A 15,149-nucleotide genomic window follows, 5' to 3' on the forward strand; every position below is an offset into this window, starting at 1 on the left:
TTAATACACATCGTATTATAGTCCTCAGTGACAGCATGGTTCCAAGTACTGACCGCACGACAAGAATCTGTCACAGCGGGGTGTCTTTACTGATAGGTAACAGACATGGTACAATATCTCACAATGACATGTCCATATCGATATTGAGACGAGTATTGCATGTATGTATTTAAATGGTATGCTTTACGATATAAAATCTTATATTATGCCTTTGTTCATTAAGTACACTTTCCTATCATGACCAATGTTAAAATGATGTTGATGATTCGTATTTACGTGCATTGATGGTATTTAAGTGAAATTGTATAATTTGCATTTCATTCCTCGATTCCTCATAACAGTTGAGACACAATATACAAATCGTTATGATACACATAATGACGATTGTATAATCAACTCCCGCTTGATACCAATGATTCACCTTTCTCGACACACAACTTGTTCACAATACACATTTAATATTTTTATTCGTAAACTTTATATAGCACCCTTTCGATACACACGTTCAAAGGCGCTTCACAACGAAATAAACGGATAACTTATTACAGGCAATATCAATAAAAGGTAAGACACCTTTAAACCAATCAATATATGACATACTATAAATACGAGAAGCAATCAAACAAATATAAAATGTGATATTGAACTAGTCGTTAAAACATTAACATATATGAAATTGAAAGGACTTCCCGGGATTTCGCCCGCCCCCTCGCCTGTCTTCTACACCCCTCTCCACCCCCAACAACTTTGGTATACAGGTCACGACCAAAATGAAGTATTAAATATCGGCGTACACACCCTCGCATACTCTTTTGTATGTAAGGTACGTGCCCTACCCTCCTTTACCTCTACTCTTTGAAATGAAGTATGTGAAAGTATGATTTAATTGAGACTTCTTCATAGCCACCCCCAATTCCTCCGACTTCCCCACGCATCTCAAACCACCAACAACTACGGCACACAAACCACCTCGCAGACTCTATTTAAAGTAAAGTATGATCCCTACCATCCATTACCTCCACACTTTGAAATGAAGTATCGGAAAGTAGTATTTGAGACTTCTTCGTAGCCACCACCCCTCCTCTGACCCCCCCCCCCCCCACCACTCTCCAACCAACCTCAACAACGACATACAACCCACTTAAACACAATACAGTTTTAAACATTTTTTAGAACATAAATATAATTTATTGAACAAATATTTTTTTTTATATAATTTTGCAACACTCCACACGCCATAGTCAACGCTTTACGCGATTTGATTTGAATGGTAAAAGTGCATAATATTCATTTAGCAATGGTTAAAACGTTGTTAATATGTACTTACACAAGAGAATGGTTTTATGCGATACGCATTTTACAAACAACAGTAAAAACTAACAATCTCAATAAAATGTCAAGTAAGACCCACATTCTATTATTAACTACAATGTACATGTATATATTATCGGTCCTCGGCCGAAGCAAAATCTAAACACAGGTATATAATAAATGTACATTTGTATTTATTTGATTCAGTACGCGTTCATTTTGAAACTATTTGCGGATTCTGCAAAAAAATCAATTGCGTTATATTACGCAAAACGCAGCGTATTCGAACTATATTAATAGATTACTATATAGATTGAAAACTCATTACAGCTCTATTTATAGCAAGCTAATTAATATGCAGAACGCAGTCCGTGCAATTAGAGCAGATTGCTTACTAGGTATTTTTAATGTTAATGTTAATGCAAATTAGGTCGGTGACCACGTCAGTTCTAACCGCGCTGGAGTTGATAAGCCCGTGCGCGCATTATTTTGCCCAAGTTAAAAATGTTATGTCGATCTGCCGATGCGATTTCCGAGATACGATTATAAAAGTCTACAGGCCTAGCGGCCGACAGCCTTAAAACACGATCAGTGTAGTTTTATAGAGAAGATTCACTTTTTTCTAACCGCATAATATTTCATGAATATTTATTACAAACCTAATTTAACAACTACGCATGCATAACGCAGCTGCGTATTTGTAACAGCATAATGGTAATGTACATTGGGTTGTTGACCACCGCTAAGGTTGATACGCCGGTTGGCGCATTCATACATCCGATGTTACTAATGTTATGTCGATCTCACGATGGTAGATTCCTATTTCCGGTTATAAAAGTCTGCAAGCATAGCGGCCTACAGCCTAAAACTATAACCATGATCGGTACTGTTTAAATTGTATGTATCCCGTTCAGTTTTCACCAAAGCAAACGTTTTCCGGTTAGCGCAGTCGTTAGCGCACTCGCTTTCACAAAGGCGACCGGGGCCTGGGCGTATGCTAGTTTGGTTAGTGGTCACCAAGTCGGACAAGTAGGTTCTCTCTGGGTACTCCGGTTTCCCCCACTTCACAAGACCACACTCTAGCGCAGCATCGTGCCAACATGAGTGAGAATAAATTATCATAACGTTTACAATCGTTGTAAAATATATAAAATAAACGTTTTCGCTCTACTCTATACCATATGCCACCGACAGGCGGCTCACGCCCGCTTCCTTGCAGGGCCTTATCTGGTCGGAATTTCCTCGCAGAACCAGCCTCCACACGATCTGCATTACGTAATCTTCTGGTTTTCGCCAACTTGCATTGCAACAAGAATCTGCCGTAACATTATCTGATATACATCGATAAAGTGATTGAAATTTATCTTTTAAAATGGTTGCCATATCTTCGTTTACCGGATCCATGCTGAAAAACGTTTCCTTTTACAATTAAACACCTGGCGAAAACTTTCAAGGAGGTTTTTAAAATGGGCCACGTTCGTTGGATTAATGAATGGATTGAAGGGATCCAAAAAATCCTTCACCATGTCAGAGAATAGGTCAACTTCTTGGTATGTCTGTATAAATGAATGAAGACTTCTTTATCAAATGTTTGTTTTCTTTTCATCCTCGAGTAATATTTTTTTGTGTATGTACTTTTCCCAAAGTTAGTATAACATGAGTACGCAAGCGTATGCAACAGTTTTAATATATGAAGAGTATGTCCAAAAGGTGTCGAATGTAACTGATTTAACTTTTTGACCCAATATTTTGAACCACGTTGCTTGCGAATCATAACGGGTATTTCACCGAGGGGATTGGAATGTAGGTCACTGCAGTTGCTGCAAAATAAGCGCAAAGTTGTATACATAGAAACTCAATATTTCTTAAATCACATGTGGGCAAATTACACGGGTAGTTATTTACCAAAACACCTTGTCACACGTAAAGCGCTCTGTAACTCAGAGTATCAGATGCAGACGGCCTTCTGTTGTCGCGCCTCATTGCTTTTATCAAATAAAATGGGGATAAAACACAATTTTCAATGCTCTTTTGAATTCCTGTTGGACCTTTTTTCTCAAAATTTTACCCGTCCCTGACAATTTGCCAATTTTTTTCTAGACTTGTTTTATGCATGGTTGAAAATCACGTCACCCAATAATGATGACCTGGATGAAATTTCAAAGCATCTGTGCGAACCAGAAGCAGAAAAAGACTTCTCTGTGATTTTAACCCAAAAAACATTTCATTCCGATCGCTTCTATCGGTTATGAAATAAGGTTAGGAAATACCATTTTGTTCAATTAAATGATATTTTATACACGGCTTTCACACTTCGTTCACATGTGTTTTCATGGTTTGACGTCATCAGAATGACGCCAGAGAAAGTACTACCGACTGATAAGTAAACAAAAACATAACATCAGCTTGAACCGTATTTCTTATACTAATTTATTATTATAAATAATTGTATAAGAACATGGGAAACTGTACTATACACCTAAGTAAGGAATGAAAGGCCGAAAACTGTCCATTATTCCAGGGAAAGAACAGTCACAGGCACGGTGTGCGAGTTGGTGTTTTACGCTGACATAATGGACAGTTTGAGGCGTTTCACTTTCTTAAAACATGTAAACAACGAGGTCCAAATCATGAATTTCATGGCGCTATTGTCAGCTTATGCACTTATCACAACTTGTCACACCATTTGAAAAATACTAATCATGCAAATATTTTCAGCAAAACAAAATAATTATGCGCTTATTTACGTTTACATATAAATTGTCAGTACTATTTTGATTATTATTTAAAATAATTATTTTTAGAATACAATCTACATTTACAGCCAATAAAATTGCAGATAGGCAATCATTAAATGCTAGGCTTATGAGGCTTATTCATTAAGAATTTCAACTTTCCACCCACTGCCATTCATCCGATATACAATGCCTGCATCAGATTTTGCATTCACAATTCATGTCACCTAACTTTTACTTCAACCTCTACGGATATATCACAACTGCAAACTGTGTTTTCATTGTGCATTATTCACTTAAAATTTTGAAGTTTAAGATCATTTGTTTTCTTTTCATTAAGGGTCGGTAGTGATGCAAAAGTCCAATGAGGGACCAAAATTTTACATGTTTAAAAAATTCAACTTCTATTTAGGTTTGAGATTTAATATTTAACAGGCATGACTCATATATCCGATGCAACATGAAAAGCTGTAATTAGGAGTTGAACATTTTTTTACGAAATATTATTTTATCAGATTTCGAATCAAAAAGCATTTACGTTTTCCCGGAAATGTCTCAAAACAAAAAGAATATGTTTGTGAATCAGGTTTATTGGAACTGCCCAATCAACAATGTCTTATGGCTTTGTGTTGATTGCAGCTATTTTAAAAAGGATATAGGCATTTTTGTAACCCGGAAATGAATTTCATCCACGAAAATTCATTATTTTTCTGAATAACTTTCTTTTTTGACAAGATATCATCAAGATCTCTCAAGACATTGTTAAATAGGTAATGTGTGATATTTTGACATAAAAACGAAGTACTAATATCGACAGACCTTTCCGTTATAATGTGAATGCTTTTTTATCCAAAATCTGTTCAAATAGTATTTGTTTGTATTTTTTTAACTCCTAAATAACCCAAAACATGTCGCCAAGAATAAATGTTTCACTCCCCAAAAAGATCGTTTCTCAAAGTTTAATAAAACATGTATTAGTTTTAGACCTTCTCAAGAGATATACAACTAATAAACATTTTTCTTTTCCCTTACGGCTGCACAGACCTCAGTCACACCTTTTCCTTTTTGCGTAATCGAGTTGTTACAAATCGGATTTTATTAAAATCAATATTTTATAATTATTTATTAAACCTAAATAAAAAGGGTTTTAAAGTATTTTATTCTTCAAAACAGTGCACAATACACAATACAAGAAAAGCGAGTTTGTTAACACGCGTCTTTATTCTACCATACTACTATTTCTACTGACTGTCCATTATAAGAACAATCACTGTCCTTATTTGAACAAAGACTGTCCATAATTAAAATGTTGGACAGTCCATTTTTAAAATATTCGACAGTACAGAACGCAGTCCAATAACCAATATAGAGTACACACAGAACAATGGATGACGTCACAAACATGTTTTAAACAAGGTTAAGCCGAACTAAAACACTGCTTGTTTTCTCAGGTACAGCCGCAGCTCACTTCTTTTAACGTTGTAGGTTGTTGTTGTTGTTGAGTTTATAAAGGTCTGCCCGCGCCCTATAGTGGCTGCGGCTGCATTATGGCTTGACCTGTCACATCCCCAAGTGTGACAGTGACAGGAGTGTAAAATTGGCTCGTAGCTCGTAGATCGTACATCAGCATAAAATAAATGAATTGGTCGACCTGGATCGTAGATCGTAGACAAAGGATTGCCGATCTAAATCATAAATCGTTGATCGACACTAATATGGACATCGGGATCGGTTGACCTGGGTCATCGGTCGTAGCTCAACAAACTAAAATACATGAAATATTGTCGACCTGAATCGTAGATCGACAATCTGCTATACATCCAAAATGATTGACCTTGGTCGTAGATCGACGAGGTGTAATACATAAAATCGGTTGACCTGGATCGTAGATCGTAGATCGACAATAAAATGGACATCAAGATCAGTTGACCTGGGTCAAAGATCGTATCTCGACAAACTAAAATACATGAAATATTGTTAACGCTACAAAGACATAAACAGATAAAGGACTATGGGAAATTTGTTTGGGATAACAAGGGGGAAGATATTCCTGTTAAAATTATGTTGGGTTTATTCGACTCATTTGTGTCATCAATTTTGTGAAGTATGGGACTTTTGTAGAGGTGAAAATATAGAAAGGGTGCATAGAAAATTTCTGAAAAGACTCCTTGGTGTAAAAATAAGCGCTAGTAACTCTGCAATATATGGTAAACTAGGACAGTAACCACTTTATGTTACTAGAAAAGTACGTAAACTGTAAAATATTTTTTTAAACTTTAACAGTTTAAAAGAGACACTTGCATTTTATACCATACACTGCTAAGCCTTCGGTACGATGCAGAAAATAACGCAATCTTAAATAATTGGTGTTCAAATGCACGCACTATGTTACAAAATGCAGTATTTAATCTTCATTGTTTCCTCAAACTTAGAATCATTTCTGTAAAATAAATGTAGTAGTAGAGTAATGGAATGTTCCTACTGTTGATTAAATTTTAAATCTGTTTATTATACTTATCATATTGTAGCTAAATTGTATAACTTTTAAAATGATTTTATCATGAAGGTGTTGGTTTATTAGTACTTGACTTTCTTGGGCGAAGAAGTATTAAAATATTGAATGAACTGAAATAAAAACCGAGCTCCCTCTTTGTTACTGAGAAACTGAACACTATTTTTTCTTGGACTTATGACCTTCAATGTCAATGTAAATATTAGTTTATTAGGATAGTTGACCACGTGATGTTTATCTACAGTTGTTTGTCATGTGACCGCAAAAACTGACTTTTTTTCTGAAATGTCGAAGGAAAGGCACAAAAATGCTACACAATCTTATCAATAGTCCGCCAGCAACCAAACTCAACTAAGACACGCCCAGAAAGTTCCACCACTCTGCATGATAATGACACTGGCAAAGGAAATCGGCCAGAATTCTACATGTGCACTTTCCCCAACCGCAAATGCTATTTCTGTGGTGAATGACAAAATCTCACTTACAACAGAAATGCATTCTGTCTTTACCGGTGTAGTTCTGAACACGTTATTCTTTAACATCAACATGCATTAAATCCATTGAACATGTGGCGATTGTTTGTAAATACTCGTGATATTGAACTGTATAGTCTGCGACTTGCGGAACAATTGTAACATGATTTAATAATGTTTGGTGACTGATCCACGTTTATACACGTTTAAAAGCTTTTTATGTTTTGAATTAATATTGACATATTAAAATGCAATTACTTTGATTATAAACGTATTGAATAAGATTGAACAGTTATGAGAACTATTTTTGGGGCACATTTTAACATGGGTTCCTAGTGTGCCGATTGTCAGGGGAAAACAGCATTGTATGTGAACGTAACGTCCCAGCCGTGTATGAGCTGACATTTGATTTGAAATTGAAAAAGGGCTAAAATTTCAAAACAGTGAAAAATATCATAATGTTATTTCACTGTTTGTTACGGTAAAATATCAATTTTATTTCACTGATTATTTTTCTATAAATCACCGGAAAGCATATAATAAAAAAGTATCTTCAGTGATCTATCTTGATGATATTAATTTTATCTTCATCTCTTATATGCCTTATTGCTTAACACATGTTTTTTCGAGTCTTTTAATGTTATTCTAAATAGAAGGAATATCATACTATCGCTTAGCAAACAGGTTAGGATAAAACCTTCCCTTGATAATATCAAAAAAATCATTCAACACATAGACCCTAGCTGAAGATTGATTCTTCATACACTGCGCGCGCCAGTGTAGGTCACGTGCCATGCACGAGCGCAAAGCGGAATCAGTCAAGCACGAATCTGATAACATTACCAGGATGGGCCACGTCTCAGGAGGGTGATTTCGTGGATACGCGTCCGTTTGTTTCCGAACGTGAGACCTGAAGCAATACTGGCTGGCCACTGGGGACGAAAACAGTTGATATATTTTCAGTATATTTACTGGCAACAAAGAAAGTTTTCGTTGTTCTGAAAAATGCAACTGTGCACTTTAAGTATACATGTATTTTGATAAATCATATGCTACGGATCAAACGCATGCTGATTTAGCGATGGTGGTAAAGTGTGTTTCTGTTACATAGAGCCTGTGTGAAAATCTCGCTGGTTGCATGTAACATGTTGACGCTCACATTCACCGCGATGGTTACATACATTACTGAAGCCACGGTGGTTACAGAGTTAAACATCACGGTAGCCGCAGTGGTTACATAGATGGTCATCACAGTCACCGCGGCGTTGGTAACAGGGTTGATTCTCACAGTCGCTGCGGCGTTGGTAACGGGTTTGATTCTCACAGTCGCTGCGGCGTTGGTAACAGGGTTGATTCTAACAGTCACCGCGGCGTTTGTTACAGGTTTGATTCTCACAGTCGCTGCGGCGTTGGTAACAGGTTTGATTCTAACAGTCGCTGCGGCGTTGGTAACAGGTTTGATTCTCACAGTCGCTGCGGCGTTGGTAACAGGGTTGATTCTCACAGTCGCTGCGGCGTTGGTAACAGGGTTGATTCTCACAGTCGCTGCGGCGTTTGTAACAGGTTTGATTCTCACAGTCGCTGCGGCTTTAGTAACAGGGTTGATTCTCACAGTCGCTGCAGCGTTGGTAACAGGGTTGATTCTCACAGTCGCTGCGGCGTTTGTAACAGGTTTGATTCTCACAGTCGCCGCGGCGTTTGTAACAGGTTTGATTCTCACAGTCGCCGCGACGGTGGTAACAGGGTTGATCATCACAGTCGCAGCGGCGGTGATGGAAACAGGGTTGATCATAACGGTCGCCGCGGCAGTGGTTACAGGGTTGATGATCACAGTCGCCGCGGCGTTGGTAACATGGGTGATCATCACAGTCACCGTGGCGGTGGTTACAGGGTTGACCATCACAGTTATAGCGGCGGTGGTAACAGGTTTGATCATCACAGTCGCCTCGGCGGTGATGGTAACAGGGTTGATCTTCACAGTCGCGGCGGCGTTGGTAACAGGGTTGGTCATCACAGTCGCGGCGGTGATGGTAACAGGGTTGATCATCACAGTCGCGGCGGCGTTGGTAACAGGGTTGGTCATCACAGTCACCGCGGCGATGGTAACAGGGTTGGTTATCACAGTCACCGCGGCGTTGGCAACAGGGTTGATTCTCACAGTCACCGCGGCGGTAGTAACAGGGTTGGTTATCACAGTCACCGCGGCGGTGGTAACAGGGTTGGTTATCACAGTCACCGCGGCGGTGGTAATAGGGCTGATTCTCACAGTCACCGCGGCGATAGTAACAGGGTTGGTTATCACAGTCACCGCGGCGGTGGTAACAGGGTTGGTTATCACAGTCACCGCGGCGGTGGTAATAGGGCTGATTCTCACAGTCACCGCGGCGATAGTAACAGGGTTGGTTATCACAGTCTCCGCGGTGGTGGTAACAGGGTTGGTTATCACAGTCACCGCGGCGATAGTAACAGGGTTGGTTATCACAGTCACCGCGGCGGTGGTAACAGGGTTGAATACCTGTTGTGGCGGTGGCTACATAGTGGATCGTCACAGTCACCGCAGTGGTTACATATTTGATCATCGCAATCATTGTGACAGCGGTGGTTACATAGTGGATCATCATTGTGACAGCGGTGGTTACATAGTGGATCATCATCGTGGCGGCGGTGGTTACACAGTGGATTATCACTGTAGAGGCGGTGGTTACATATTGGACCATCACTGTGGCGGCTGTGGTTACACAGTGGACCATCACTGTTTGGGCGTAGGTTACACAGTGGATCATCACTGTGGCGGCGGGGGTTACATAGTAGATCATCACTGTGGCGGCGGTGGTTACATAGTAGATCATCACTGTAGGGGCGCTGGTTACACAGTGGATCATCATTGTGGCGGCGGTGGTTACATAGTGGATCATCACTGTAGGGGCGATGGTTACATAGTGGACCATCACTGTGGCGGCGGTGGTTACATAGTGGGTCATCATTGTGGCGGCGGTGGTTACACAGTGGATCATCACTGTGGCGGCGGTGATTACACAGTGGATCATCACTGTGGCGGCGGTGGTTACATAGTGGACCATCACTGTGGCGGCGGTGGTTACACAGGTGACCATCACTGTAGGGGCGGTGGTTACATAGTGGACCATCTCTGTGACGGCGGTGGTTACATAGTGGATCATCACTGTAGGGGCGGTGGTTCAACAGTGGATTATCAATGTGGCGGCAGTGGTTACATAGTGGACCATCACTGTGGCGGCGGTGATTACATATTGTATCATCACTGTGGCGGCGGTGGTTAAAAATAGTGGATCATCACTTTGGCGGCAGGAGTTACATAGTTGACCATCACTGTAGCGGCGGTGGTAACAAAGTTGACCATCACTGTGGCGGCGGTGGTTACATAGTTGACCCTCACTGTGTCGGCGGTGGTTGCATAGTGGATCATCAATATGGCGGCGGTGGTTACATAGTGGATCATCACTATGGCGGCGGTGGTTACATAGTGGATCATGACTGTGGCGGCGGTGTTACACAGTGGATCATCACTGTGGCGGCGGTGTTACACAGTGGCTCATCACTGTGGGGGCGGTGGTTACATGGTGGATCATCACTGTGGCGACGGTGGTTGCATAGTTGATCATCACTCTGGCGGCGGTGGTTACATAGTGGACCATCACTGTAGGGGCGGTGGTTACACAGTGGATCATCACTGTGGCGGCGGTGGTTACATAGTGGATCATCACTGTGGCGGCGGTGGTTACATAGTGGATCATCAATGTGGCGGCGGTGGTTTCATAGTGGACCATCACTGTGTCGGCAGTGGTTGCATAGTGGATTATTTATGTGGCGGCGGTGGTTACATAGTGGACCATCACTGTGGCGGCGGTGTTACACAGTGGATCATCACTGTGACGGCGGTGGTTACACAGTTGACCATCACTGTTGGGGCGGTGGTTACACACTTGATCATCACTGTGGCGGCGGTTGTTACACAGTGGAACATCACTGTAGCGACGGTGGTTACACAGTGGATCAGCATTGTGGCGGCGGTGGTTACACGGTGGATCATCATTGTGGCGGCGGTGGTTACACAGTGGATCATCATTGTGGCGGCGGTGGTTACACAGTGGATCATCATTGTGGCGGCGGTGGTTACACAGTGGATCATCACTGTGTCGGCGGTGGTTACACGGTTTACCATCACTGTAGCGACGTTGGCTACATAGTGGATCATCAATGTGGCGGCGGTGGTTACACAGTTGACCATCACTGTAGCGGCGGTGGTTACATGGTGGATCATCACTGTAGCGTCGGTGGTTACATGGTGGATCATCACTGTAGCGGCGGTGGTGACATGGTGGATCATCACTGTAGCGGCGGTGGTTACATGGTGGATCATCACTGTAGCGGCGGTGGTTACATAGTGGATCATCACTGTAGCGGCGGTGGTTACATGTATAACTATCACTGTCGCCGCGGTGGTTACATGTATAATTATCACTGTCGATGGGCTTGTTAGAAGTTTTATCATCACAGTAACTACGGTGGTGACAGGGTTGACTATAACAGTCATTCTCTTGGTGTTATTTTATCATTTGTAGCTGATACTTCAATACCAATAGAATGAAGCTTACAGATAAAGTGACATCATTTTATGTACTGTATTATATTTACTGCAATGTACAGAAAATGCCACAAAATGCATCAGTCGGAGTTGGTGTAAACATAAACAGCATTTTCTTTTTATTTCACTAAGTCCATTTAAGTGAAGATTAGTGTCCATTATTCATATTTCCATGTTTTTTATGTATCAATTCATTATTACAAGAAGAAAGAAGTCGTTGCACTCGTAAAACCCGAGAATCAAAATAATTCGTGAACAGTAAGGAAAGTAGCTGAAATAGATATGGCCCCTGTTCAATTCTATCAAACCACTGGGTAAATTATGCATTTGACACCTTGATTCCTGACAAATACATAAAAGTGCCGCCATTTTTGTTCAGCTGTTTCCACACGACTGATTTATGTATCACGTGATAGATTTACTGCGCGACAAAAACTCCGTTATTATGTCTCTTATTCGTTCTCTAGAATCTTCGTACCCAATTTAGTTCGCTGTATGTCTAATTATTTTTATAAAATCAGATATCTGTAATAAATGAAATTCCAGGGTGCTTATCTGTCATCAGCCAACAAGCATTTCATTTCATAACGATGAACAGATCGCAAAGGGTGGTGTTGGGCTTGAGTCAAGAAAACCGGGAAATATTGATGTCAGAGGTATGTATTAGACTACGGTATATGCCGTTTTTATGATTTAAAAAATTCTACAGATGACTTTTGTTTTTAGTAATTTTAAGTTGTATCAAATCCCATTGTTGAGCGTACATATTTATAGTCGTTCACTTGCAATCAATCCGCTTAATATGCAATACGTTAACTATAACTCATCCTGACTAATTAGTATTAATAGGACAAAAGAGTGGACGTTTAAGATGTAACTGAACTTCATGAAGAACATTGTCAATATGGACAAAGGGATCTACAAACACGTGCAGAGGGTTTGTTTTCTCTGGCGAAAAACTCCTGATCACAATCTATGCCTTATCACTCATACAGAGTTAATAACCACTTTGCACACAGCAGGGTTGGTATTAATGCGCGTTATAAAACACTCGATTTATGGAAAGGTCGTGTGCCCCGGTGATTAAATCATAGTTTCTTAGAAAATAATAGTTCCTGTTCAGATAATAACATATTGCTTTGGTAGAAATGGTCGCCTATGGCCGACCGATGTGCGATTTTGACTAGTTACCATCAAATAAAAAATAAGACGAAAGGTTTTATAAATATGGTACATTATACGGAGAGTTTTACGGACGAAACTGAAGGTGAGCTGATGTACCAATATGTACTTTTACAGACGGACAATTGCCACCAACAAACTGATATGCTTAACGATCATATGACCAACACAGGGGACAAAGTACTAAACTCCATATACGGGTAAAGATAAGAGAAGGTAGAAGTGGAACCAGAGATGTTCACTAGTATATTCAGAATATAAAATATGGCACATTCTCGAAGTCAAGAGAATTTACAATTGAAACGCACGCAAATTGTTTGTTTATTCACCAAGGAATATGAACTCATCGTATCAGGTGCTTATTGGTGTTGCGAAATGTCTCTTGAAAACCACTATGATTCAACGGAAATTGTTAATGATTGATTAAACCTTTCAGGCACGTTTACATGATTTCGGAAAACATCTATTACTGGACGAAGGAAAAACATCAACTGCTTGCAAATCGACAGACTAAGCATAGCATTCTTAAATTATTTCAGCTTTGTTGTCAACTTCATTTCCACGGCGGGCACTTACAGGTAGTATTTATGTATTGTTAAGCGCTTCAGTGTTTTGCCCCGTCTTTTCATGTACAAACAGTTCATTGTTTTGAGTGACAATCGGGAAACATTCAATTAGCTATATCACGTGCGTATATGCTTAGTTAGCAGGTCATATCAGAAAATCAAGTCCCCTTATCTGGGTGCAGTGTTCATAGTTTTGCTTCATTTGCAAACTGACCATATATCGGACATGCATCCATTAAGAGACCTTTATATAAACTAATTTGTATCATGACACATGTAACTGGATTGCTACTTAACATGTTGGACATAATTCCCAAAATGACAGATCGTATACGACAGCAGTGCTTACTGCCATTCTGCAAGCTATTGTTTGAGACTACTGCCACCCATGGTGCCGATCTCGTCCCGGTGTCTTTATTTAGAAGGCAATGGTTTGCTGATTCAAGGTGAAGGTCAACCCCGTATAGGCATCTGTTACAGTGCGCTTCTTTTACTGATAACATCACTCTTATTTTACAGGTATGTTTATGTTTGGCAATGTTTTACACGTATACACAAACACAAATTATTAAAAAGATAAAAACATTGATCAGTTTACTTTAGCGACTTTCACACTTAATAGTTATTTATTTTCTTGCTGATGTGTTACATATAAATTGCGTTTCTTTTATCTCCACCCAATGCGATTTAATACTAAAGCACCGTGTATACTGATACGCTGGAACATTTTATGACGGTAAACGTGTAAAAGTCATTTGTAACCGATAATATTTCATATGTTTGTCTAGTTTTCGTATTTTGCATACCCGCCTAGACCGAATGAAGTGTTTTCCCGGGGTTAGAGGTCGAGCATAACGTGAAAACTATAATTAAAACTTTATTGAATAATTGCTCCCCCCGTTATGCTAAAATTGTTTAATCGCTGCTCCCTGCGTGATAGGGCGGAACCGGTTAAATAGCTCACTGACGGGCTAATAAATGTAAATCTTTTGGCATTAGTGTCAAAACCGCTACCAGAATACGATGCCGAACTATTGATACAAACTTCTACCTATAGGCTATATCGACACTCAGTATGATTTTCTACCAATCATTAAGATTCAAGTTATCGGACGAATATACTATTAAACCATTTGCATCCATGTAATACTAAATTACGAACATTTAAAAGGACAAGTATACACGTTTTGATCAGATTGTTATCGACCGGATCTGCTTGTGTTTTGCCATGCTGATAAGCCTACCCACTTGTTCTCGGGTTTCCGGGCTGTTTATTCTGTAACAGGAACTATTAAAAATAATTAAGCTAATGGTTGCCATGACATTTGACACTGGCATGTACGTGGAAACAAGCAAAAGGCAGCTCGTTAATTCACCTTGGCAACGGTAGAGATAATACTTCTGTCGCCATACATTACTTTCTTGGTTATTTTTTCGCATATAGTACATTTTCTTTATCCTAAAAATCCAAAATCTTCCAATTCCTTTCGGTACACATATATTTGTTCGTGCCAAATGCACCGCCGAATGTCCGTGAATTTGTCAGCGTTTAATACCAAAAGACAACGTTTGAACGTGCAAACGTAGGACTTATAACTACCATCACTATCCACTATTGATTACATGAACAAATATTGTCTCATATAACCAACTATTGACCACATGAATAACATTTTCAACGATTTACCAACATTACTCATTATTGATTGCACATTAACCACTATTTACCAACATTACTCATTATTG

General features: G+C 39.8%; 1 long non-coding RNA gene across 1 annotated transcript in view; it reads left to right on the forward strand.

Annotated features, from left to right (window-relative positions):
- Window positions 1-86: 86 nt before the first annotated feature.
- LOC128205982 (uncharacterized) overlaps window positions 87-15,149 on the forward strand; it is a 147,055-nt gene continuing 131,992 nt past the window's right edge. Inside the window, exon 1 of the long non-coding RNA XR_008256366.1 lies at window positions 87-161. This is a non-coding gene — a long non-coding RNA (uncharacterized LOC128205982). The remainder of the gene's footprint in view (window positions 162-15,149) is intronic.

This window comes from Mya arenaria, chromosome 10 (assembly GCF_026914265.1).
Source record: "Mya arenaria isolate MELC-2E11 chromosome 10, ASM2691426v1".
NCBI lineage: Eukaryota > Metazoa > Mollusca > Bivalvia > Myida > Myidae > Mya > Mya arenaria.